Raw genomic sequence first — 26,797 nt, forward strand, 5'->3', positions numbered from 1 at the left:
CCTTGAGGAAGCAAGCATCTTCCTGAACGTGATTAATTTATGGAGTGTGTTTACTTTAATGTGAATGATACTATAGCAATACAATATATACAGTAAAATATATGTAGATATAATATAAAACAAATAAAGCTGCCTTGCTTACTTTAGAGAAAGGGGGATGTACTTGAAAACAGACATGATGAGAGCTGAAGTAGGTGAAACTGAATACAAGACAGATTTTGTTAAGGATAGGAATATGGCAACTAGAAGACAAGTTTTACCAGAGCTCTTACATGCCATATCCCGTTTTAGGGGTCACAGGGCAAACAGGTGCTCATTCGTATTTTCATAACTATGATTTACATTGAGCTAAAAGTATTCAGTCTCCACACTCAACTCTGTTGGAGCACGTCATCTTGCTCTGGTCGTAGTGAAGTCTTGAGATGCCTGCATGCCAGTTCTCTCTGGTCAGATGCTATGATGGCAAGTCGTGTTCTTTTGGTCTTTATAATAGCCTTTGGTCCCAACATTGTTGTATGAAGGTAGCCTGGCTGGTCCCGGACCATGTCATGAATCCTCCAGAATTTTCGGCCTTCCAAAATGACCCAGCTTTCTGATCTAGATCTTCTGGCATTGACAGCGAGTGGCAGCGCTGGTTCATGGCCTGCTGTGGCTGGCACCCTCGTGTAGACAGCAGCTCTTTGAGCTTTCTGCAGAGCACTTCCCTTGGTCAACAGAAAATTAAGACTGGAACAAAGTGCTGTAGTTTGGATCCCATTTTTATATGCATTTTCTATTCAGGAGATGTGGATCCACGGTCTCAAGCTTAAGGACCGGTTTGGATTGGTTCTTCTATCTGATAGAGACTACTAGCCGCAGATTCCGTAACGTAGAATTATCCCCAGGCGTGAGCCTGGACCCGGAAAACTTTCTTGCCCAGCATCTCTACACGCCAGGGAGAGGAACCACGCGACTCCGCCCGACGTCATCCGCGGGCGTGACATCAGCGAGGTCACATAAGCCCCAACCCGGCACGCTGACGTCAGTTTTCTTCTTTCCGCGTGCAACGCGGACCCGGATTGTGTCCTGGCCTGTTCAGGCATTCTTTTTTTGTTTTTCTTGGGTACAGTGTGCGAATGCCTTCGGGCTTTAAAACATGCTAGTCTTGCACGCACCAGATGTCGGCGACGGACCCTCACCCCATCTGTATGTGGTGTTTGGGGGAGCACCAAGACTGTCAGCAGATGAAGCCGAAGTCCCGGCGGGAGCGCCGGATGAAGCTCCTGTCGGCATGCATGTCCCAGTCGGCGCCGCGTCCGTCCCCTGCGGACGGCTTCAAGAACCGCCGCCTTTGTCTCCGACATCGTCCCTCTCCCAGGCCGCAAGGGCGTCGCTCGCCTGTTGGTAAGTGTCTCAGTTTGTCCCCGGGGCCCGGTCTCTGGCCTGTTGGGGGCGTTGGTTCTCCGTGGGTGGTGCGGCCCTGCGCGTCGCCATCCTATCCGCCGTTCCCCGGCGCGGGGGCGACCAGAGCCCAGATGGAGGCCTATGCGGCAGCCTTGCAGGCCTCATCGGCTCTTCCATCTCCTCCTTCACTTCCTGGGACGTCTGCGTGTCCCTTGCCACGTGCGGGGGCTCCTGCGGCGTTGCCGGCGTCTCCGGCACTGACTGGTTCGGAGGATATGGGGCCGTCAGGGTGCGGCTCTTTAGGGTTCCCTCCTTCGGACCCGGGTGCCTCGCCGCGAACCCCCGCGGGGGTCCCTGCGGTGTCGCGGGAGGTTGCCGGGACTCGAGGCGTGTCCTCGAGTCCCCCTCGGCCCTCTGGGCAGGCGGCGGCCTTGTCCGAGGCCGAAGTGACGCCGCTCAGGCGCCGGCGGCTGCTGGCCCTTGGGGCACCGCTGGGGCCGGCTAGGGGTCAGGGCGTGTCCCCGGGCCCCCCTCGTCCCTCCATGCAAGTGGCTGCCTCGTTGGAGGTCGACTCGACACCTTTTCGGCGCCGTTCCCTGGCCGCCCCGGCTCCGACCCAGCTCTGGTCTCCTGCGCCGCGAGTTGTGGCGGAGGTCGTTCCGGCGTCCCCTTAGACGTAGACATTCACCTGACACCGGTCGCGGACTCCACGCGCCAGGCTGGCGTTGGGTTGTTGCGTCGTCTTTGGACGCTCCCTCTTCCCCAGAGGTTTGGCGCTTGTTGGTCTCGTCTTCTCTAGAGACGTGCCTCCACGTCGTGCAGTTTTCCCCGGCGTCTTCCAAAGACGGCTCATCGGCGTCGCCGCGCCCGCAGTTGTTGCCGGAAGGACCTCAGGTTCCCCATTCCTCGGCCACCCCTCCTCCTCCTTCTCCTTTTCGGACTTGGCCTTTCCTTCCACCGATTGGCCTGGGGGACGGCTGCCTTAGTTTGCAGCTGTCGCCCTCCGAGGAACTGCTTTTCCTTCCACGGGGCCCTACGGAGGCCGGTGCTGCTTTTGCTCGGGCTGTATCCACGGCAGCGGGGATCTTGCGCATGGGCGATCCAGCTTCCCATTTCCCCACAGATCATCTTCTGGAAGTCCTCCATCAGGGTTATGGGGGTAGGGAGCTGCTTCTTCCCTTTGAGGCTTCGCTTCACACGTCTTTTGGGGGCGGCCCGCCACGGGGGACCCAGTGCCCCAGCCGCTTCTACACCGCCACCGTCCTGCACTGCATGACACTGTCTGTCTTTCCCTCCACCCCTCTACCAAGGGCCCTCTTTTGCAGACTGCCTTTCCCTCCCTCGGTGTTGTCCCCTCCGTCGCGCGAGGACCGCTGGTTGGATTCCTGGGGGCGCAATATCTTCGCCTCCACCAGTGCGGCTTTGTGGGCCCTTAATACTCTTTGTGTTTTGGCAAGGGACACTTCTTGCTTGTGGGACTTGGCGGAGTCCCTTATGTCTGCCGCTTCTCAGGAGGGTGCCTGTGTTGATCTGAGGCACCATGTGTTGGATGGCCGGGAGCTGGCGTCCTTTAATCTTCACTCGGCTCTGGATGTTTCGGAGGTGCTTGGTCGTACCATGGCTACTTCTGTGGCCCTTCATCGCCATGCCTGGCTCCGGGATAGTGTATTCCCGGAGAACGTGAGGGAACGGTTGGTGGACCTTCCTTCTTCTTCTTTTTTTTTTTAAAAAACTTTTTATTGTTTTTGTTGTGAACAAAACAGCAAGACACTTGAATAGACATTTTGTTTGTATCTTTTGACAATACAACATCCCAATTTACACCACGGACAAAAACAGCATATCGGTAATGTAGTCCATAGCCGGCATCAACCGTTCCCATTGCCGCCCCAAAATCTACTGCATCAGTCTGAATCAGAGGTGTCATCGTGTGGCGTCGGTGGTGGGTCACATATCCCTCCCCTGAATTTGTTCCATGCCCCCCATACCTTGTCCCACTTGCGGGGGCAACCCCGCCTAATAAACGCTGAGTGCTCAGCAAACATGGCCCCGTCCATATCTCTCCCCCATGCAGTCAGTGAAGGCACCTCCCCCACCCCCCACTTTTGGGCTATGTTCCTCTTCGCTGTCATTATCCCCAGCGTGGCCAGCTCTGGGCCTGGCGACTGAGGTCGTTGGGCTCCCACACATTCAGCAAGCAGCACTGGGTCTCCGGCACCAACGATACGCCGCACGCCTGCGACATTGTCCGCATCACCCGCCTCCAGAAATCCTGTACTACAGAACATTCCCAAATGGTATGATAAAAAGTGCCTTTCTCCCCACAACCACGCAGGCAGAAGGGGTGCGGTGCTCTGCCCATTTTGTGTAACAAATGTCTGGTATAGTATGAATGGTGCAAAATTCGGAGCTGCACCAGCCGCAGCCTTGATGGCCAACACCTCGCGCCATTCCGGATCGTCAAATTCGCCGATCTCATCAGCCCACTTCTCCCGCAAGGGCCCCATGAGGTCCGGCATGTTATTGATAAGCTTGCGGTACGTGAAGGACGTAGCCTTTTTAGGCATATATTCCGTCAGCAGCCTGTCCTCCATCGGGGATGCCTCCGGAACCTCCCCGCCGGGAGCCAGCTTTGCGTTCAGGGCATCTTTGATCTGAATGTACCGGAACCACTCCGAGGGAGCCAGGTCATATTGCTGCTGTAAGCGTGCGAACAGGACGACTGCCCCCTTTTGCCACATATCACCTATCACTGAAATTCCAATGTTGTCCCAACCATCGAAGCCCTTACTATCCCTCAACCGTCCCAATTGCTTTGCATCCCAGAGCGGTGTGAGTTGCGTCAAAACCCCCGCCACCCCAATTTGGCCTGGGCCGCATGCCAGATAGACACAGTCTGTCACAGGGGGCCAATCAACGTCGGGGCCAGTCTCCCATCATATAGTGGCGACAGTATGCCCCTCTCGCCCAATATATCTCTATCCGCCTTAAATGCCGGATCCGACTGTGGCGCATGGAGCCATTGATTAATGACCTTCAACTGTGCCGCCCAGTAGTAGAGTTGAATATCCGGGAGCGCAATTCCCCCGTCATACCACCCACAAACTAATTTAGACTGCGCAATTTATGCCGGCATGTTGCCCCATAGAAGGCTAGAGACTTGCGCCGCAATCGCACGGAAGTAGGCCGGGGGAACCGGATACGTTGTGTTCTCCAGCACGTATAAGAACCGTGGCAAAGCCATCATTTTGAAGAGCGCTGCTATCCCCAATAGGGTCAGCGGCAGCGCTCCCCAGTGCTGCACGTCCCGCTTGAGGCGGTCCATCGGGGGACACAGATTGTGCCGGAAAAACTCCGTCTGATCCAGCGTGATGTGGACACCCAAGTATTTGAACGATCCGTCCGCCACGCGGAGCGGATACCCCGCCGGCAACTGCGGTGGAGGGCCATGCATCACGAACAGGACGGACTTTGACCAATTAATCGTGTAGCCAGACGCTCTGCCAAAGACCTCACAAATATTAAGTAGCGCTAATATAGAACGTCTAGGGGAGGACAGATACAGTAATACGTCATCCGCGTACAGGGAGACGCGGTCCTCCCAGCCGTCAGACCACCTGAGGCCCCGTATCATGGGCTCCCAGCGTATCCAAGCCGCAAGAAGCTCAAGTACCAAGGCAAAGAGTAGTGGCGACAAAGGACAGCCCTGGCGCGTGCCACGCGTCAGGGGGAAGTCCTTTGACATATGTCCATTGGCCGTGACATGGGCCACTGGGTTAGTGTAGAGGAGCCGAACCCAGGCGCAGAATTTGGGCCCAAAGCCCAGATGCAACAACACCGCGAAAAGAAAGGGCCACTCAACCATATTGAACGCCATTTGCGCGTCCAGAGAGAGAAGCACCGCCGGCTCATGCAACCGTTCCGCCTGGGCCAACACCCCGTGCAGTCGTCTCAAGTTATGGGATGTACTTCTGCCGGGCATAAAGCCTGACTGGTCTGGGTGCACAATCTCGGACAAATGCGGCGTCAGTCTGCTGGCTAGCAGCTTCGCGAGGATCTTAGCCTCTGCGTTAAGCAGCGAAATGTGACGATAGGAGGTACATTGATCGGCAGGCTTACCTACTTTTGGAATCACCACAATCGTGGTCGTGCATTGGTCTACTGGGAGCTCGCCCGATCGCAAGCTATGGGCAAACATATTCAGTAAATGTGGGGCAAGCGTCTCGACAGCCTCTTATAGAGTTCAATCGGTATGCCGTTAGGCCCCAAAGCCTTACCGGGCTGCAATGCGCCAATAACCGCCTGTATCTCCTCCACCGTGAGGTCAGCTTCCAGGGCCTCCGGCGCCCCCGGCGAGAGTGCGGGCATCTTGAGGTCTCTAATGTATGTCAGCGCCTCCTCCACTGTCATAGAGGAAGCGGAAGAGTAGACCCCCCGAAAGTGTCCTGCCAGCGCACGCACTATCTCGCTCGGGTCGGATGTCCTTTGCCCCTCCTCCGTGGTAAGTTGCGCAATCCACCTATCGCCACTGTCACGCTTATCAAGCCACGCCAGCAACTTTCCAGTTTTATCGCCCACGTCATAAACTTTGTGCCGCGAAGCTTCCAGGCGCTGTCGGGTGCGTTCCGCGAGGTGTTCCCTGTATTTCGTCTGTACCAATCTCAGTTCATGGGAGGCCGAGGAGACGGGTCTTGAGCCTGGCGGGCCTCCGCCGCTTGAAGCTCCAGCTCCAGTGACTGCAGCTCAGAGAGCTTTCCACGCTTGTACTCTGCAATGGAAGCCATAGCCTGTCCCCGAACGACCGGTTTGTATGCCTCCCAGAGAACAGCAGGGGAATCAACCGAGGCGGCATTTTCTTGAAAGTAAAGGCTCGTCACCTTCGCTACAGATTTGCGAATAGCAGGGAGCCGTAGGCAGCTGTGATGCATCTGGTAGATGCGGCGCCGCATCAAGTGATTGCGGGTGTACTGCAAGAGGATCGGGGAGTGGTTCGATATCCCTCTGGGTCTAATTTCTATACTATCAATATTGTGGAGGCAGCCAGACGACCCCAGGAAGTAGTCTATACGCGTTAAGCTATTGTGCACCCCCGAGTGATACGTGAATTGCTGCGTCGCCGGGTGATGCAGCCGCCATAAGTCCGTTAGCCCAAGTGCCTCCGTAAAGCTCTCAAGATGCGAGACTCCCCCGCCCCTCGACCGTGGAGGGCACCGGTCATGGAGGTCGTTCATCACAGCATTGAAGTCTCCAACCAATATCACCTCCCCCTCCGGTAACGCCAGCAGAAACTCGCTGAGCGCCGGGAGCGCCGCGGCATGCAGTGCAGGTGGAATATAAACAGGCACTATGTTAAGGGGCCGCCCCTCCCATTGGGTATGGATCGCCGCAAATCGCCCCGACCCATCAGTTTTAACATTGTGCACTATTAAATGGGACTGTCGGCGTACCAGTATGCCCACCCCCCTGGATCCGGAGGTAAATTCAGAGTGTGCCACCATCTTATAGCCCCATCTATCCATCGCTCTACTAGCGGTGCCAGTAAGGTGGGTCTCTTGAAGCAAGACCACCGCCGGGGCACATCTCTTAATACTCTGCAGGACCAGTCCCCGTTTGATCTTGTCCCCCAAACCCCGCACATTCCACGTGAGCAGGGAGAGAGGCCGCACCGGGGTCAGATTGGTTTCAGTGGGTGTGGCTTGCGTTAGATCTGACATTAAGGCAGGTAGGGCAAAATGCAGCAAACATTGTGGCGAAACCGGCATAGGACATGTGTAGCGCAATGAAGGCGTGCATTGTGTGGTGTAAGTGTCATTGTCATGAGCAACTCAAACATAGCAAAAAAAACAGTAAAACAGTCCCCAACCCCCAAACCTCCTCCCTGCCTCCCTGCCATACGGGCCTAGAACTGCCCGCCACCCCAACTCAGCAGAGTGCTCAAACCCCTTAACCCCAAACAGTACTTGCGTGCAAAGGAGCGGGAGGTCCGAGGAAGACCACGACATCCCCTGCCCCAAGGTCCCATAGAGTGTTCGATAAAGAACCATGAAGCAGACCACTCCGGTGGTAATAGGTCTCTAAGTTCACCAGATAGCAGCGTGTCCAGAGAGGCACCGTAGGAGCTCCTATCCGGCGGGGCCCTCCTCTGCCTCCTCCGTCCGCCGGTCCCGACCACCAGGGTCCTCCGACCCCCCCGGCTGTCGTCCCCTCCGGTCCGAGCGCCCAGCACCTTGAACCCGTTGCCAGCCCTCAAGCCAGTCATGAGCCTCCTCCGGCGTTTCGAAGAACCGGTGGACCTTCCTTTTGATGGCACTCAATTGTTCCACGCCCCTGTGGATTCGGCCATTCAGAGATTTCTTGTGGGGCTTCGCCCTCCTCCTCCACCTCGTTAGGGAGGTGTTCTTCCGTTGTTGTATTGGGGCCTTGTACCGAGTAGCCCCGGTTGTGTGTTCTGTGTGGTTCATGTGCCTTCAGGTCCTTTTGTTGGGACTTTGGTGCTGTTGGCTGCTGGTCCGGCCCGGCCCCCCTTTTTTGACTTGTGGTTTTGTCTGTTGGTAAGCCGTGTAGGCCCTGAGTGTAGGCCTTCTGTCTTTTCATGCTTGGCTGTTTGGCAAGCCTTCTGCGTTTTTTTCCTCCGCAGGATCTTCTGTCTGTCCTCTGCTGCGGAAACTTTTTCTTAAGAGGGTTCCCATGCTCTGGGACGTAACATACCCTATGTGGGGGTAATGGTAGCTATTATATAGCTTTATCATGTGATGGGGAGGTGTGGTCGTCATTCGGACTTCTGCTTTGCGTGGCGTCTGGGTATGTCGCTGGTGCGATCTTCTTGCTGATGGTTTTAGAGTAGCTTGCGTTGCGCCCCGGTCCGTCCTTCTCCTGGATCGCTGTGTCGCTGGCCTAGTTCGGCCTGCTGTCTGAGGCATTGCGTTGTAGCGGTTTTGCACTTCTGTCCACCTTGGTCCTCTGTCATTCGTGGGTCACTGTGTGCCGGCCCCTACCTTGGGGCCTGTCCGAGCCCTTCTTGGCTCTTCCTGACCTCTGCCTTCGGCCGGCGTCTAGCTTATCCTGGGTGCACGGTTCCGTGGTGTTGCCTCCTGCTGGCTGTGGGTGCCAGTGCGGACCTGTTTGTTCTGCTACGCTGTTGTGGCCTTTGATGTCTTCTCTTGTGCCTTTCTTCTTCCGTCTGCACTTTTGGCGGTGCAGCCGTCCCTGCCTTGTCCTGGGTGACTTATCTTCTGTGGTTGTCCTCTTCGTTTCTTCCGGTCGGGCATCCCTCCAGCTGGTTTCTCTCCAGCGTGAGGGCCTACTTTGCTCTTTCCCTCTGAGGTTAGGGTTTCTGATCCCCAACCGGTCTTCTTCGTTAGGGGTTCTTTTACATGTCCTTTCTCTTCCTGCTCCTTTCGGAGGTTGTGGCCCTCCTTGACACTGTGGTCTGAAGATGTCTTGCCTGTCCTTTGACCTCCTGCTCCTTTCTGGAGGTATGGTCAGCCTTGGCAGTGTAATCTGGGGATGCTTTGCTGTTGCTCCTCTGTTCCGGGCTTGTGGCCCTTCCCCTTATGGTTGTGGTTGTAGTCTCTCTCTCTCTCTCTTTCTGTCACGGTGTTTTCACATGTTTGCGCCTCCAAGAGGGCTTTTGCCTTGGCTTGCACAGTGGTTCCACGGAGTGGTGTTTTGCTCTTTTCTTGCTTTGGCTTCACTGCTCTGGCCTTCTGCTGCTTTACTGCCACCTGGTGCTTCCGCCTTGGCTTCCACAGTTGTTCCTCAGAGCGGTGCTCTGCTCTGGCCTGCTGTTGTTGCCTTCTGGTGCCTTGGTGCCCCCTGGTGCTGTTTCTCACCTTGTGTTTCTCTCTCTTTTGTTTCTCTGTTTTTTTCGCACACTGTTCCCATGCTCTTCTCAGTTTTGTTGTGATGGCTCCGCGTTGTGGCGCGGAAAAGTTCTCCGAAGCAAACTGACGCCAGCGCGCCGGGGTGGGGCTTATGTGACCTCGCTGATGTCACGCCTGTGGAGAACGTCGGGCGAAGTCGCGTGGTTCCGCCCCCGGCGCGCAGAGATGCTGGACAAGAAAGTTTTCCAGGTCCAGTCTCACGCCTGGGGATAATTCTATGTTAAGAAATCTGCGGCTAGAATCGTCTCTACCAGATACATTGTTACCGAAGGCAAGTAACTTGTACTTCAAGTCTCCTCCTCAGGCTGACCTCCATGTAAAGTGATGTGTTTCACAAGACGTAGCATCAAGGCAGTCTCTAAGCCTGAGCCCCTACAACATGGACACACTTGGTTGTCAGCCTTTTTAAGGCAGTAATCGGGGTCAAACAAAAGTGCAAACCTGACCTAGAAGCTTCCTCACCTTGAACAATAGGAACTACTGTTCCACTCTCCACCCCGACCAGCTACCCAGTGACAATGCTCAGATAAAACAAATCTGCACCATCTTGTAACAAAGGTCGGTATGGAATTTCAAAAGACAGCCCTCTTTCCATTCTCCTCACATTAGTGCCTGGCTTTCCACTCTCCAGCCACAGGAATGCAGGCAATACTCTTCCTCTGTCTGGGGAAGCTGTTCTCACCATCTATCTTGTGCCATGCTAAACCAGGGGCTTCCAAACTGAATCCCACTGGCATCTCTGTACACTCATATACCCATAGAGCCTTGCTGCCACCAAGAGCGGCTCCTCCATTGGAGTGGAAAGGCGTTGCCCGTTCTCCCCGCCCGTTGTGAGCCAACACATACTAATAGTGTCCGTTACTATGTTTAATTATATGTTTTCTTTTACCAGGCCGCAGTGTTCTTTTGCTTGAGTCGGGGACTGGGTGCCTTTTTGCCTAAGTGAGGGCTGGGGTGGGGCTTGATTAAATGTGTTCGTGCTTGTATGTTTTCTGTGTACTGAACTCCCTCATTTTTCCTATATTTTCACATTTCCTTCTTATTACATTTCCTGTTCCTTTGTCTTTCGGTACATGTGTCTTGAGTGGCACGCCCTCGTTTCTCTTGTTTCGTGTCACAGACAGGGAAAGGCTGTCTCTGCTTTATAAAAATGAGCCCTGCAGGAGAGTAGGATTTGATAGTTTTGTTTTACGGATTTTGACGTGTTAGAAATAGATCTGATTGTCTTAGTTGTTTCACAGGCAAGTTAATTTTCTCTATAGGCCTCTAATCCTTAAAAGATGGATGAAAGGATTTTAAACTCTTCTATAGCCCAGTGTTTATTTCCATTTTGTGATAACTTTTATTATCATGTAATTAAAAAGCAAATGCTTTATTATATTTATGTAGCGTTACATTGTGTACGCAATGGCTTCTTGACCCCTTTATTATGTAAACAAACGAATTACCACATTTTTTGTTGACTGAATTAATGTTCAGCAAAAGCCAGGTGAAAATGAAAAAGGCTCTGAAGGGGACAAAAAAAGGTAACTGGTGAGCACTGTGCTTTGAGTGGGATGAAGGGTGGGGGTTTTCTAAAAGAAGTGAAGCACTGAATTTAATATTACTAAGATCTGTGTAAGTGGTAATGGTCTTCAGACTGCCTCAATCACTTTCTCTCTTTTATACCACTTTTCTCTGCAGTCTCTCTATGTTGGAAACGTGCGCCCATTTTCCCCCTCACATCTTTTAAGATTACTCCAGTATTGGAGCTTTCATAGATTCACATGCCTGAATCATTCCCCGTCGTCGAGACGGGAGTCTCCGGTACATAAAAAAGCAATGCTTAGTAGTATAGCAAACTGAAAAGAGACCTAGGCCCATTTCCCCTTTGCAACCCATAACCTTCGTTATGTAAAAAAGGACCAAACTTGTCTCTGAACCAATCATAGCCTCTCATCCTCTAGAACACTCCTGCGAGAACCTCTTGCCCCTCAGATTTTTTACCGTACGTTGCGCTAGGGAGTCTCCTTTGAGCTCTGCTCAAATTCTACAGTTTATTTCTACTTCACTCTGGATTTGAGAGTTCTTCAACTAATTTAATTATTTTTGATAACTGTCTTTTTCTTCACCAACTCCTGAGAATGGCTGACAAAGAGAAGAAAGTTTTATTTAGAGCCTGTGCTACCTGTTCAAAGAAAAGGCTGTTTACCCTCATAAAGATTGCATATACTGTCTTTATCCAGACCATCAGGCAAAGGACTGTAAGGTATGTCGTACCTTTTCTAATAAAACACCGAGGGATCGTGAAGGAAGGCTTTTACTATGGCTTCAAAAACTTAAAACCAGGAAAGACGTCATGTCTAGTGACAGTGATGAGGCGTCTACAACTTCTAGGAGATCTCAGAAAAGAAGCCGATCTCCTCAGGGTCATACCTCAGGGGAAAGACCTGAGAAGGCCCTTAAAAAGACCACTATTCGGTCTTCTGGGCGCAGTCCCTCAAAATCTCCACCATGTAAGGAAAAGGAGAGCAAGGGTCATGCTTCAGGGGTAAAACATACAAAGAGGACAAGCTCAGAGCCCTCAAAATCACCCCCTAAAGTCAAACATTCATTCAAGAAGCCGGCCTCCACACCTCCTGAGGAAAAATTGGAGAAATCTACGTCGTCGACGGGAGTGTCGGCGAAGAAAATGGCGTTGTCGTCGAAGAAAACTGAGGTAAAACTTACTTCTAAAGCTATATCTCCGTCAACGGTGTCATCGTCGACGGCAGTGTCGACGCCGAGACCATCGACGACCACGATCTCGGCGACGGGATCGTTGACGGCAACGACGACGGCAGCATCGACAACAATAGTTTTGTCGGCGGTTTCGATGGCGATCTCGTCGACGGGGAATTTGCCAGGAAGAGGAGAATTACCCTAGAACTTACCTCTCCAAGTAAGGTGACACCTGGTACCATCCCACCTGTTAGAGGAGGAAGAGCCAGTAGCCCGTCGCAGTTGCATGTAAAGTGCCAAGAGGATGACTGGGAAGACGAATGAATGGTTTCAGGATCATCCCCAGCAACACTATCGCAAGGAGTACAAGGAAGAGATGGTGAGCGTTCCGTCTTCATTGCTAACGGATCTGCTGTTTATGTAAGAGGATTATAAAAAGAAGCATCCTATACCTCATACTTCTCAAAAGATACCGGTGGCTACATCTCAGCCACGCTCTATTCCAAGTACGCCAGTGCCACGGCAAGAGGTTTTACCAGAATACTTGCCTACATTACCACTACCAAGGTCTCAACCAGATCCAGTGACCTCTGATGTTGAACAGGAAGAGGGAGAGATAACGGACCCTAGTAAAGAGTGAGACGATTTATCTCATTCCGTCGCCTTCGTCTCCTTCACTGAAACCTGTTGATTCTCCTCCGGAGGACGTCGGGGGGGGGGGTTCAATAATTTAATGGAGAGAGCTACAACGATATTTGCGCTCACCATGTCATCTGACAAAACGGAATGTTTCTTGTACGATTTCAAGGAGCCATATCGCAAGGCAGTTCGGTCTCTCCCAATTGTCAGTCACATATGGGAAGAGGGTCTCAAGGTCATGGAGACACCAGCAACGGTTACTCCAGTACTCGCCAGGCTGGACAAGAAATATAAAGCGCCCTCGGATGCTCCAGCTTGTCTACTAGGCCACCCCAAGCCGGACTCAGTTATAACCTAGGCGGCTCAGCAGAAATCGAGGAATCCATCAGCTCCGATTACGACACCTCCCAACAGAGAGGGTAGGCGCTTGGACAATGCGGGGAAGAGATTTTCTTCCATGTCTGCCCTTCTAGTTAAGGTGGCGAATGCCCTGGCCATTCTGGGCAGGTATGATAGGCAAACGTGGTGTGACCTCTCGCCTTACATAGACAGAATTCCAGAAGCTGATAGACAGGAGGCCAAAAAGATCCTCCAAGAAGGAGAAGGGACTTCGGCTGAAGTCATAGATTGCGCAATGGACATTGCGGATACTGCCTTCAGATCTTTGGGAGGAACGGCAGTCTTACGCCGGCAAGGATGGCTGAGAGCAACAGCGTTTAGGCCTGAAGTCCAGAATAAAATCTTTGACCTTCCCTTCAATGGAGAGGATTTGTTCGGAAAACACATCGAGGCTCTGCAGAGTATCAAAAAAGATACAGACACCGCAACATCACTGGGAACGCTGCAATATAGGAAGGTTTCTTTTCGAGGCTCTAGAGGTAGGGGCCAATCCTCCTATAGAGGAGGTTACCAACAAGGCAGATGCACTTCTTACTCCACCTCATCTCAGCCCTACCGTCAGCAGTATACACAACGACAAACAGGAGGTTACACAAAATCTACTCCTAGAGGTCGAGGAGGTCGTCAGGGGAAGGACAACACCCGACGACAATGACAACTTTCTGACTCCGGCTACACCTATTCCTCTTGCGTCACGTTCCCCAGGGTGGAAAAATTGCTTATCTTCAAAATTGGCAGCAAATAACTACGGACCAATGGGTCCTCAACATAATACAATTCGGACACACTCTAGAACTTCTGCAAACGCCCCCTTGTACACGCCGAAACATCAAGAGGTCACACACTTACATCAGGTGCGTCGGGCGATTCAGACAATGCTCCGAAAGAGAGCAATAGAAGCGGTACCGAACTCCCAGAGAGGAAGGGGATTTTATTCCCGTTTTTTTCTAGTCAAGAAAAACGTTCTCCAATGGCGCCCTATTTTGGACCTCAGGTCCCTAAACACATATCTCAAAAAACAATCTTTCAGAATGGTTTCCCTCCAAGATATTCTGCTGCTCTTAGACCCAGGAGATCATATGACCACATTGGACCTACAAGATGCGTACTTTCACATCCCTATCCATCCTTCCCACAGACGGTACCTTCAGTTCATGGTGGCCGGAGAACATTGCCAATTCAAGGTACTGCCTTTCAGCCTGAAGTAAGCCCCGAGAATTTTTACAAAATGCCTGGCCCCAGTGGCAGCTGTTCTAAGGAAACAGAAACACCAAGTATTTCCTTACCTCGACGACTAGTTGGTCAAAGCGCCATCAGCAAGATCGGCCCGGATTGTCAACAACTGCTTGCGTGGAGCTGTTTGCCAGGTTAGGTCTGACTTTAAACAAAGAAAAATCATCTCTTCAGCCGACACAAAACATCACCTTCTTGGGAGCGATACTAGTCACAGAGGTAAACAAAGCATTCCCCTCCAAGGAAAAACAGCTGGGAATAAAATCTCTATCCTAGAGTTTTATAAGAAGAAAGTGTCTTTCAGTACGCAAGTACAAATCATCGCTAGGAACAATATCATCTTGCATTCCCCTCGTACCTTTCTGCAGGCTAAGGATGCGTCTGTTGCAAGAGCAACTGGATGTACAATGGCATCAGGCAGAGGGATCCTTCGACGATTTAGTCAGGGTAACGCCTAACATGATCCACGCGGCAACATGGTGGACCCAAAAACGGAACGTCTCGCAGGGTCTTTCATTCCTTACACAACCAGCCCCACTGGTGATTACGACAGATGCGTCCTTAGAAGGCTGGGGGGCGTTCCTTCAGGACCTCCTAATCAGCGGTCTCTGGAAGTTGCACGAACAGCAAATGCACATCAACCTCTTGGAACTCAGAACCGTCCGCTTAGCATTGCTAGCGTTCCTACCAAGGATACAGGGATCAGCTTTGTTAATAAGAACGGACAACACAACAGCAATGCACTACTTAAACAAACAGGGAGGTACAAGATCACTCTCCTTGTCTCAAGAAGCCCAGAAGATATGGGAATGGGCCCTGCAACACAAGATATCCATAACAGCGAAACATCTCCCAGGGGACCAGAACGTCAAGGAGAATACTCTCAGCAGGCTAAAATCCACCTGCCACGAGTGGGAGATCGTCCAAGGGAGTCTAGATAACATCTTCCAAAGATGGGGAAAACCGACAGTAGACCTCTTCGCGACAGTGGAGAACAAAAAATGCCAGCTCTTCGCAAGCTGGCTTCCCCAACGGGGATCTTGGGGAAATACGTTTTTGATGGCATGGTCAGGCGTCTTTGCCTGCGCCTTTCCTCCAATTCCCCTCCTGCCACGTGTTCTTATGAAGATCAAAAAGGAACCGTGCAAGATAATCCTGATAGCACCATGGTGGCCCAGGCAACACTGGTTCACGGAGCTTCTGCTACTGTCGGAGGAACACCCGATTCGCCTCCAGCCAATACCGTCACACCTGATGATGTCCTGGGGAGAAGTGCTTCACCTGGACCCGAAATCACTGCACTTAGCGGCCTGGCTCCTGAACACTGCGAATTTCAGCATCTAAGTATCTCAGCGGAGTGCAGAGAGATCCTATCGAGAGCCAGAGCAGACAGTACGAACAGAACGTACAGGATGAAGTGGAAGAGATTCTGCTTATGGTGCAAAAGATGTAACATTCATCCTCTGAACTCGGCAGCGCACAAGATTATTCCATACATTTTGCTTTTGGCAAAGTCTGGTTTGGCTCATGCATCTATAAAGGTACATCTAGCCGCAATATCACGCTACAGAAGGACTTCCTCAGGACCATCTCTGTGGTCCGCAAGAATCATCAAATAATTCATGAAGGGATTGTTCTGGGTTTTTCCTCCAGTGAAGCCTCCACCACCTCTCTGGCAATTGAACATAGTTCTTTCCCAATTAATGAAACAGCCCTTCAAGCCAATACACAGGGCAGATCTTAAATTCCTGTCGTGGAAAGTTGCGCTTCTCATCGCGCTCACTTCAGCCAGGTGAGAGGGGGAAATACAGGCTCTCACGATCCAAGACCCTTTTTTACAATTCAAAGAGGACAGAATGATACTCCGGACTAATCCAAAATTCATTCCAAAAGTACCAACTGATTTTCATTTAAATGAGCCACTAATTCTCAAACGGTTCTTTCCTCAACCAACAACAGCGGCGGAAAGAACTCTCCACTCGCTGGATGTCCAACGCTGTCTAAAGTTCCATTTGCAAAAGACTAGACCTTTCCGCAAGTCTTAACAACTTTTTGTCGCCTTCAACGCACCCAGGAAGGGTTTCCCTTTGTCAAAAAGGGGAATTGCCAGATGTATTTCCAGTGCGATAGAGTATTGTCATCAGGCAGCTGGACGACCTCTGAATGCACGAGTCCGCGCCCATTCGACAAGAGCAGTGCCCACCTCCACTGCTTTGTTTGCGCGAGTGCAGATCCAGGATATCTGCAGTGCAGCGACCTTGACAAGTACACACACCTTCACCAGGCATTACTGCTTGGATGCAGGCACAGGAAAAGATGTGGCGGTGGGAGAAGCGGTGCTGATGAACCTTATCCAGTAACAGTGAGTCCTCTTTACCATCCCTCCTTCCTTTATTGGTCACATTTGCACATTTTATTGTTGTTTATTGTATTATATGCAATTTGCAGAGTGTTTTTTCTGTGTGTATTGGTATAGGAAGACCGCTTTTATCACACTACATATTTTCCCTTGTTCCAGGTCTTGGGTAACAAAAAATGTGCTAGGATTTACTGCTCGCTATTCTGATTCAGGCATGTGAATCTATGAAAGCTCCAATACTGGAGTAAGAAAACAAGTTACTTACCTGTAACTGTAGTCCTCCAGTATTGGAGCTTTCACAGATTCACATGCAACCCACCCTCCTCCCCTGAGAGGCTCACCTCGGATTTAGCACAAAAGGTGTTATGGCACAAGTGCACGAAAATCTGAGGGGCAAGAGGTTCTCTCAGGAGTGTTCTAGAGGGTGAGAGGCTCTGATTGGTTCAGAGACAAGTTTGGTCCTTTTTTACATAACAAAGGTTATGGGTTGCAAAGGGGAAATGGGCCTATGCCTCTTTTCAGTTTGCTATTCTACTAAGCATTTCTTTTTTCTCGACGACGGGGAATGATTCAGGCATGTGAATCTATGAAAGCTCCAATACTGGAGAACTACAGTTACAGGTAAGTAACTTGTTTTCATCTTGCTTCTGCATCTCTTAAGGAGTTGTTTTTCTCTTCAACATAGTTTCACTCTCATTTTTGTTCATTCTTCCTCTCCTCGTCTCCACTTCTCTATCTCCACTGCACTTGCAACAATCCCACTCCACTCACCTGTGAGTACTGTACTTTATTTTCCTTTCTTGCTGTACATATTTTGCCGGCTGTGACTTCCTCTATATGCTTTCCATCAATTGGCACATTACCATTTTTAAGGTTCTCTGCAGAGAAGCCAAAATTTTAATGTGCTTGCAGATGGAACACCTTTGTCCAATTAATAGGCAAACAGCTCCATAGTTCTCAATACTGGCATAAACAGACAGGCAGGAGCTTTTGAACATAATGCAGTACGATTTGGGCAATCTTTTTTTTTCTAAGATTTCAAGATTGCACGTTGAGAATTGCTTTATAAATCTTCATTTTCACAAAATTCTTTATTATAATTAGCCATAAAATATGCTACTTGCCCCTCTTCTTTTCAGGTAAAGAGGCCCCCAAACCTCTTATGTCAGTGTAGCTCTCTCCCTCACTTTGTTTGCTCACTTAAAAACGTATACACCACTTTTATGCCCCAGCACTTTGAAATGTCACTAGAAGCCACTGTCTGCCACACATGTACTACATGCATGCTACACATGCACTTGACATACCGAAGGGATGTCAGCGCAAGTGTCTGGGGTGTACACGTAACAGCACAACTTTACACAAGAGGAGGGGAATAGATACCACTCTAGTTGACACGGATAACATTATCTGGTAATACTAAGGATCCACAAAACACAGTAGACTGCCACCACAGCTTTGTTAAGGACAGTAGTCCTCGGTCTCCTATGAGGACATGCATAGTGTGCCCTCCAGGTCAGACAGGGTTTGGACCTCTCATTGTACATACCCAGGTTTCTGTGTAGACGCTACATGGCGACTGGGCAAAATAAGTCAGGGTACCATATGTGCATACAGTTGGGCACTTTGGTCAGAAGGACATGCCGAATAAATCATGAACGGGACATTCCTGTCCCAAAACTATAAGCATGACCCTACACTTTTGCATTTAATTACCTTTAAAGATGTTTCTTGATACAAACATTATGTACTCTGTCAAGAGACTAGGTTTTCTTGTAAGTTTATTCTGTTCCCCAACTAACACCAATTCTCATGTGCATGAAATGCTTTTCAATACAAGAAGAGATACTTTGTATTGAGGACCACACTGTGCAATGGTGTGGGAGACCAATGCAATCCTATGGGGTGGAAAACAGTTGAGTAACTTACAGGTAACAGTGGGCCAGGGTCTGACCAAGGTAGTTACTTCACCACTTGTGGCCCAGGGGCGGCTGGGTGCAGAGGTCACTGGACCCACTGTTATCCTATCGAGTCTGTAGGCACCTCGAAGAGGCACCGGTTACAGGTAAGTACCTGTGGCTCACAGGCACAGGCTCTGGAGTTTATGATCAGCACCGATGGGCTCAGCTGGGGAAAATGGCTGCAGGCTCAGCTCCGGAGGTTGGATGAAGGAATCCCATGACTGGAGAGGTAAGTTGGATATTGGGAGGATGTCGGGACACCGTCGGTTGGGCACACCAAGGCCGGGGGATGCGGGTGCAGGGTTGTCTTTTGGCGTCAGTTTTTCTCACCAGCCCTGGTCACGGTCGGAGGGACCCTTTGGGTTGAGGCTGCAGGTGTCGAGAGGGAGGTCAGGGGAGGTCGTCAAATGCTGGATCTCAGGTCAGGATCACAGGGCAGATTTCACAGGGTCGGTGGGCCACCTGGACTCCGGACGTGGGCGTTGGGTGCAGAGTGGTGCAAGTGTCATGGATCCACCTGGTTCGGGAGTCCATGTGTTGGTTTATTGGCTGGATAAATCCAGTGTCCATGGGAGTCTTTGACAACACAGGTCCTCCCGCGTTCTTGAGGTTGCTAGCTGTGGGCCACGCCGGCTTCTTGGAGCAGGGTCGCTGGAGGAGGAGACAGGCCAATAGGGCTGGGGCAAAGTCAGTCGTCCTTGTCTTCTTCACTGCTGCAGAGCTCTTCAGTCCGTCTTCTTAGGTCGTCGAATCTGAGGAACAAGGTTCAGGGGAGGCTTTAAATACTAAATTTAAGGGTGTTACTAAGTTTCGGGGGGGCAGTAGCCAATGGCTACTGCCCCCTACGGTGACTACACCCTTGGGGTGACCCCACCCTTTGAGGAAAGGGGCCCATCCCTGTTCCTATTGGGCCTAATTCTCGAATTCAAGATGGAGAATTTCTAAGAGAGGGTTTCACCTCCGCACCTGGCAACCCTAGGGGTGTATCAGGCTGAGGTGGACACTCCTACATTGCTTTCTGATTTTTCTGCCTGTCCTGCTGCCAAAAGTGGGGCTTGGACGGGGGGGGGGGGGGCATCTCTACTAATTGCAGCTACCCAAATCAGCACCTCACAAGGTGAAAGCCTTAAAAGATCTCAGGTGTTGCTGTTCCTTCCAGGGGGAGGTGTGAAGCACCTCCACCGAGAGCAGGCTTTGTTCTAGACCTCCGTGAGCGCAAAGGCTCTCACCCCATGAGGTCAGAAACCTGTCTGGTGGTGGCTGGCTGGGGGGGGAACCAGTCAGCCAATACACTAGAAGTTGGTCGTTTTGCAGGGGGCATCTGTAAGATGCCCTCTGGGTGCAGTTTATAATACATCCAACACTAGCATCAGTGTGGTTTTATTATGCTGAGTAATTTGGTACCAAACTTCCCAGTTTTCTGTAAAGCCATCAAGAAGCTGTGGAGTTCGTAATGAGTAACTCCCAGGTCATGTACTCAAAATGGCTTCACTGCACTTCCAATGCCTGTGAATGGCACACACTGTTGGGGCATGTGCTCATCCAGCTATGCCCTCACCTGTGGTATCTGATAGAGACTACTAGCCACAGATTCCTTCAAGTAGAATTATCCCCAGGCGTGAGACTGGATCCGGAAACTTTTTGCCACAGAATCCCTGAGCGCCGGGGGCAGGGTGACATCACGAGACTCTGCCCAGGCGTCGTCCGCGTACGTGACGTCAGCGAGGTCACATAAGACCCACCCCGGCGCGCCCACGTCAGTTTTTTCCTTTTCCACGTTCAACCCGGATTCGTTCCTTGCTGCGGGCCTGTTTAAGGCCCCCTTTCTTCCATTCTTTTTTGGTAGGAACAGTGTGCGCATGCCTTCGGGCTTTAAAACTTGCACGTTTTGTGGGCGACTTATGTCGGCGACGGACACTCACCTCATTTGCATGTGGTGTTTGGGAAAGTATCACGGCACCACAGATTGTGCGGCGTGCCAAAAGTTGAAGCCGAAGAAAGGCGGGAGCACCGAATGAAACTTCTCTCGGCGCGTCTCTCCAGGTCGACGTCCTCCCCTTGGTCTGCTTCGGCGGACGGCTTCAGATCCGCCAATGGTCGTTGTCCTCGCCTTTCTCCGATGTCACGTGAGCGCCGCTCCCCGGTGGGTAAGTGTCGCAGTTCGTCCCTGGGGGCTGGTTTCCGGCCTACCGGGGATGTGGACTCTCCGCGGGTGATGCGGCCACGCGTGTCGTCCTATCCACCGTTTCCTGGTGTTGGGGCATCGAGAGCACAGATGGAGACTTACGCGGCGGCTTTGCAGGCCTCGCTGGCGTCTCCTCCTCCTTACCCTCCTGGGGTGTCGGCGGATCCCTCGCCTTGCGCAAGGCCCTCCGCGGCGCCGCCGGTGGCTCCGGCGCCGACTGGGTCGGATCCAGGCTTCGAGGATGTGGTGCTTTTGGGGTGCGGCTTCTCTGGGGCACCTCCTTCAGGCCACGGCGTCTGTCTCGCCGCAGGTGTTGCGGGAGGTCGCCGGGGTTCGGGTCGCATCCCCAAGCCCCTCGCAGTCCCTTGGCAGGGTGGTCCTGTCTAAAGTCAAGGTGATGCCGCTATGGCACCAGCAGCAGCTGGACCGTGTGGAGCCACAGGGGTCAGTGGCCCCTCCTCTTCGTGCTCCGGGTCGAGGGCAGACCCCTCGTCCCTCTCCGGGCCCCTCTCATACCTCCTCACAGGCGGCTGCCTCGTTGGAGGGCGAGTCGGAGGTTGTATCGTCCCTGGGGCCGCCACAAGGGTTGCCAGGCGACCTTTGCCTTCTTCTGGGCCGTGGCCGGTGGAGGGCTTCGGGCCCATCCTGTTCCCCCACGCAGGTGGTGTCCTTGGCGGGGGTCGGGCCAACGCCATCCCGGCGCGGCTTTGGGGCCGGTGCGACTCCAGCTCTACTCCAGTCCCCGCTCCGGTCTCTGGTGCGGGGTGACTTGGAGGTTCCATGCCCGGCGACGCCGGATGGTGCCGGTGTCCTGCCTTAAGCAGCGGACTCTACAGCTCCACGCAGGAGTCGTACCACGGATTTGTCTTCGGATGCTCCTTCTTCTCCGGAAGCAGGCTGCATATTGGTATCGTCCTACTCGGAGACTGGTCGCCGTCTGGTGTCCTTTTCACCGGCCTCGAAGGATGGCTCTCCATCCTTCCTGAGGCAGGGGTGTTCGTCGGAAGAGCGGCAGGTCCCTTATTCTTCGGCTCCTCCTGACTTCCAGGTCTGGCCCTTGCCCGCCCCGCTTGGCCTCGGGGACGGCCGCCTTAGTTTGCAGCCGTCGCCCACAGAGGGGCTGCTTTCTCCACCGCGGGGGCCCTACGGATGCGGGTGCGGCCTTAGCTCACGCGGTGTTCACGGCTGTGGGCATCCTACCCATGGGTGACCTGGTGGCTCACTTTCCGGTGGTCCATCTGTTGGAGGTCCTCCACCAGGGATCTGGTAGGAGGGAAATCTTGCTTCCCTTTGAAGGTTTGCCCCTTTCTGCCTTGACGGGGGCTTGGAGGCGTCCTGCCTCCGGGGACCCGGTATCTCCGCATCTTCTGCATCGGCACCTTCCGACGCCGCATGAACCGGCATGCCTGTCCGTTCACCCCTCAGCCGCCAGTCCCCTTCTGCGGACTGCTTTTCCCTCCCTGTCGCCCCTGTTGGCTCCGCCGTCCAGAGAGGCCCGCTGGCTGGACACTTGGGGACGCAACATTTTCGCCTCGACCAGCGCGGCCCTGCGGGCCCTTAACACCTTGTGTGTGCTGGCTAGGGCCTCCTCCTGTTTGTGGGACTCGGCTGAGTCTCTGGGGTCTGTAGTGTCCCAGGAGTCTGCTCAGGTGGATTTGGGGCACCATGCATTGGATGGCCGGGAGCTTGCGGCATTTATTCTCCGCTCCGCTTTGGACGTCTCTGAGGCGCTGGGCCGGGCCATGGGTTCCTCAGTCGCTCTCCGTTGCCATGCTTGGCTTCGGGACGGCGTCTTCCCCGAAAGTATTCGGGAGAGGCTCATTGATCTCCCATTTGATGGCAGTCTGTTGTTACATGCCCCAGCCGACTCCGCCATCCAGAGGCTCTTGGCAGGGCTCCGTCGTCATCCTCCTCCGTCCCCTCCCCAGTGACTTCTGAGTTAGGGTTGCTTTTGGGCCTTCTTAGGCCGGCGGTTATGGTTGTGGAGTATGTTTTTCTAGCCGTTTACGTCCTTCCTTGGGACTTTGGCATTGTTGGCTGCTGGACAGCCCCTTTGTTGTTGTGTGTGAGTTCTGCAGGGGTTGTTGCGCAGACTTGGCCCTGAGATTGGGCCTTCTGCTTTGCTTGGGCTGCTGGCAAGCCTGTAGTGGGGGTGCTTCCCCCCCGTGGTTCTTTTGTTTCTTCCTCTGCTGTGTAAGTTCTTCCAAAGAGGGTTCCCGTATATTGGGACTTCACGTGCCCTATGTGGGGTTAGGTAGCTGTCATATGGCTTACGCTCTGCTGGAGGGTTCTGGTCGCCTTCGGGTACCTGTTCTCCATGGTGTTTACGTAGGTTGCTTTTGCTTCCTGAGGTCATGTGCGCGGCCACTCGTGGTGGTGGCCCGGGCCTCTCCTCCTCTCCCTGCTCCCGTTCTGCGGTCTGGGATGTCCCTGTGTTCTCCCTTGCCAGGCGTTGCCCACTTGGTCTTCCTGGGGCCTCGGGCTGTTCTTCTTGCCTTGAGTGCCGGCATTGTTCTGGCTGGCAGGCTGCTTTCCATCTGGAATGGGCTTGCCTTCTTCTCCTTGGTTTCCTTGGGCCCTCTAGGCTTCTTCTTCTGTTTCCGTCTTCCTGTCTTGACATTCGGCGGAAGCTATGTTGGCTTGTGGGGGAGTGGGGTGCTTCGGCCTCTCCGTCCTTGCCCTTGGTTCTTCTGCTGTGAGTGTACGAGCCTCTTCAGCCTTCCTTCCCTTCTACGTCCCCTTGGGGTTGGTGGGGTTCTGCTTGTGGGGGTTCCCTTGGCCTGGCAGGGGCAAGGTTCTATCTGGTCCACAGATTTGGTCCCCTGTGGGGCCCTCTGTTCTGCTTTGGCTGGTGTGGTCCTTTCGCAGACCCTCCTTCCCAGGGGGTATTGCTAGGGTATCTATTCTACGTGAAGGAATCTGCGGCTAGTAGTCTCTATCAGATGTACGAGTTACTTACCTTTGGTAACATTGTATCTGGTAGAGACGATTCTAGCTGCAGATTCCTTCACGGCCCGCCCTTCCTCCCCTATTCTGCGAGGACCCTTGGGTTGGTCTTCGGTACTCGCCTCCCGGTGGGGGGCTGTGTCTCCTGTGAGTGCCTTCCTTGTTCTTGACGGGTGGCTCCATCTGTGGGGGGTTCATTCCTCCCTTGGTTCTTTGGAGGATGGGGTTTCGGTTCGCCGGTGCCCTGCTGCTCTGGCTACTCCAGGTTTGCGGGGGATTGCTTCTATCCTTGTCCTCCCTCCCCTCCCCTCCCCTCCCTTCCTTCCATTGCTATCCTCTGGTTTGAGGGTCCTCTGGCCATGTCTTGCCCTTGTCCTTGTGGGTGGTTGCCCTCTAGGTTGGGGTGGCTTGGTGGTTTGTTGTCCCTCTCTGTCTTGCGACTGGTCCCATTCCTTGGTCAGGATGAGGGGGGTGGGCTTCCTACGTGTGCCATGACTTTTATGCCTGTTCTTCCCTTCGGGGCACAGGGATGGGAGGTTGTCTATGTGCGGGCAGGGTGGCTGCGGAGGTTTCTGCTTGTTCTTCTTCTTTCTTCTTTCCCTGTGCTTGGGTTCTGCGGTGTTGGCACTACCCTGGTGGTGGTGTTAGTCACCGTTTCTTTCCAATTTTTCTGCTCTTCGCACACTGTTTCCATGCTCCCACAGTTTATCTGGTGGTTCCGCGTTGTGGTGCGGAAAAGTTCTCCGAAGAAAACTCACGTGGGCGCGCCGGCGCGGGTCTTATGTGACCTCGCTGACGTCACGAACGCGGACGCCTGAGCTGAGTCGCGTGATGTCGCCCCACCCTCGGCGCGCAGGAATGCTGTGGCAAAATGTTTCCGGATCCAGTCTCACGCCTGGGGATAATTCTACGTGAAGGAATCTGCGGCTAGAATTGTCTCTACCAGGTACATCGTTACCGAAGGTAAGTAACTCGTACATTTTGCACACTGCCTTAGGGCTGTAAGGCCTACCAGAGGGGTGACTTATCCATGTCTCAGGCAGCGTTGGGGGGCATGGCACACAGTGATGTGTGCCATGTCGACTATTCAGTTTGGTCTGCCCCAAAACAAGCAGCCCGCAATGGCAGGGTGTGGATGTTAAGGAGAGGGGTCTTTGAGGCAGGCATAATGCATGCTGCAGCCCTCAGAGGCCCCCTCTGGTCACAAGTCCCTTGGTACCGGACTTGCATGTAGCCAAGCAGTGTGCCAATTGTGGAAAAAAGGTACAGATTTGGGAAATAACACAGGTGCTGGGGCCTGGTTAGCAGGGTCCCAGCACACACTCCGTCAAGTTGGCATTAGGTATCTGACAAAATATTTGGGGGTAACCATGCAAAAAGGGGCTCTTTCCTACACATGGTCAGTTGATATCTTGCATGCAGTACTAGAGTTGATCATATCCATGTGCAGAAGATTATGCTTATCGTAGCCATGCATTCTGCTTGCATAGGGCTATCCTGAATCACAAAAGGGAGATTTTGGTGCGTATGATGCAGCAAAAGACAAAATGTGGCTCTTCTTGAGAACCTCTCCTAATTATGCTGCACATATCTACACCTCTCAGATGTATATAGTTACCCTTTTACAATCAAGAGTTTGGTTTCCTCTACTAGACTCTGTAAAGCCCTAAACACATATTTAAGAGCAAGTCCTGAGTACATATAGACTTCCACTTCAGATTCCTTACTTTAGAATGTTCCCAAGGCATCAGACTGGATCCGGAAAATCTTGAGCATTGCCTCTGCACGTCAGTAGATTGCCTCCATCGGCTCAGTGTCCTCTGTGCCGTACGTGACATGTGCGGAGCCTATATAGGTACCAACCCACTGTGATGACATCAGTTCTTTTCTTTCCATGAAATCAGCGCAGATTTGGAAAGAGCTACTTCAGTCCATTTTTTGGACTATTTTTTTAACCATTTGTCAAAATCCTTTTTGAGCTTAAACTCCTAGTGTGCAATAAGGATGTCCCCTAAAAACCTGTGGGGTTTAAACCCTGTGGATTCTGTAAAAGGCAGATATCTGAAAGAAACACGTTAGTTAGATTCACCTTAGAATATCCCCAGGTGTCAGGCTGGATCCGGAAAGATTTTCATCAGCAATACCCTTGCGTGTCACTAGGCGTCGTCTGCGGCTCCGCGTCCGTCGTCGGTGTCATGCGCCGGGATCACGTCGTCGGAGTACTTCGGCGCCACCCTCGCGCACTGACGTCAGTTCTTCTTTTTTCCACGCCAGACAGCGCCGATCCGGGAAGAGCAAACCCTTTTAGTAATATTTTTACTAAACTTTTTGACTCTTTTGGATTATTCTGTCGACTCGACTCTGGTGCCGGTAGGATGCCTGGTTTCAAACCCTGTGACTCCTGTAGCCGACTGATGTCGATTATGGACCACCACCGCCGGTGCCTCTACTGCCTTGGGGCCGACCACGATTCCGCGTCGTGCCTCGACTGCCGGGCCCTGACTTCGAAGGCTAGGCGGGAGCGGTCCCGCAAGCTACTGGAGTTCCGGCAGTCGACTCCGCGTCGCTCCCGGTCGAGGAGGAGGTCGAGGGACCGGTCGCGGAGCCACAGTTATCACCATCACTCGTCTGGTTCCAAGTCTTCAGATAAGTCGAAGCATAGTAAAAAGTCCAAGAGGCGACATCGCTCTTCGGACTCCCCTCGCCGGTCGCGCGACTCAGCTGAGAGTTCGGGTGGTACCACCCACGCTGCTCCGTCGGAGCCGCAGGAGTCACGTCCGTCCCCATACCTGCCGGTCCCTGGGACCGGCGCGACTCCGGCGGAGGTCCGTGCCTTCCTCTCAGCCATGAGGGGCCTGGCTCCGCCGTCGACGCCTGCCAGCGAGCCTTCGAGCCCCGCGGGCTCGACTGGGAGACCTAGGGAACCGGCGGCCCCGTCGCCGACTTCGGTCCCGACGCCGCAGGTCCCCGTGGGATCCGGGCCTGGATCTCAGTCGGTGCCGGTCGACCTCACGACCCCTCCGCCGACTCCGGTGCCACCTCTGGCGCCGCCTTCAGACGACGGCGTTCCCCGTTTCAGTCCTCGTTCGGGCCCGGCGTCGGAGCGGCA

The 26,797-nt window shown here is 52.9% G+C and overlaps 1 protein-coding gene across 4 annotated transcripts in view; it reads left to right on the top strand.

The window, feature by feature from the left end:
- The window catches only part of ASAP1 (ArfGAP with SH3 domain, ankyrin repeat and PH domain 1), a 1,875,051-nt gene that overhangs the window by 989,440 nt on the left and 858,814 nt on the right, over positions 1 to 26,797 (top strand). The gene's annotated exons all lie outside the window — the stretch shown is intronic.

Source organism: Triturus cristatus, chromosome 5_1, assembly GCF_964204655.1.
Source record: "Triturus cristatus chromosome 5_1, aTriCri1.1, whole genome shotgun sequence".
In the NCBI taxonomy this organism is placed as follows: domain Eukaryota; kingdom Metazoa; phylum Chordata; class Amphibia; order Caudata; family Salamandridae; genus Triturus; species Triturus cristatus.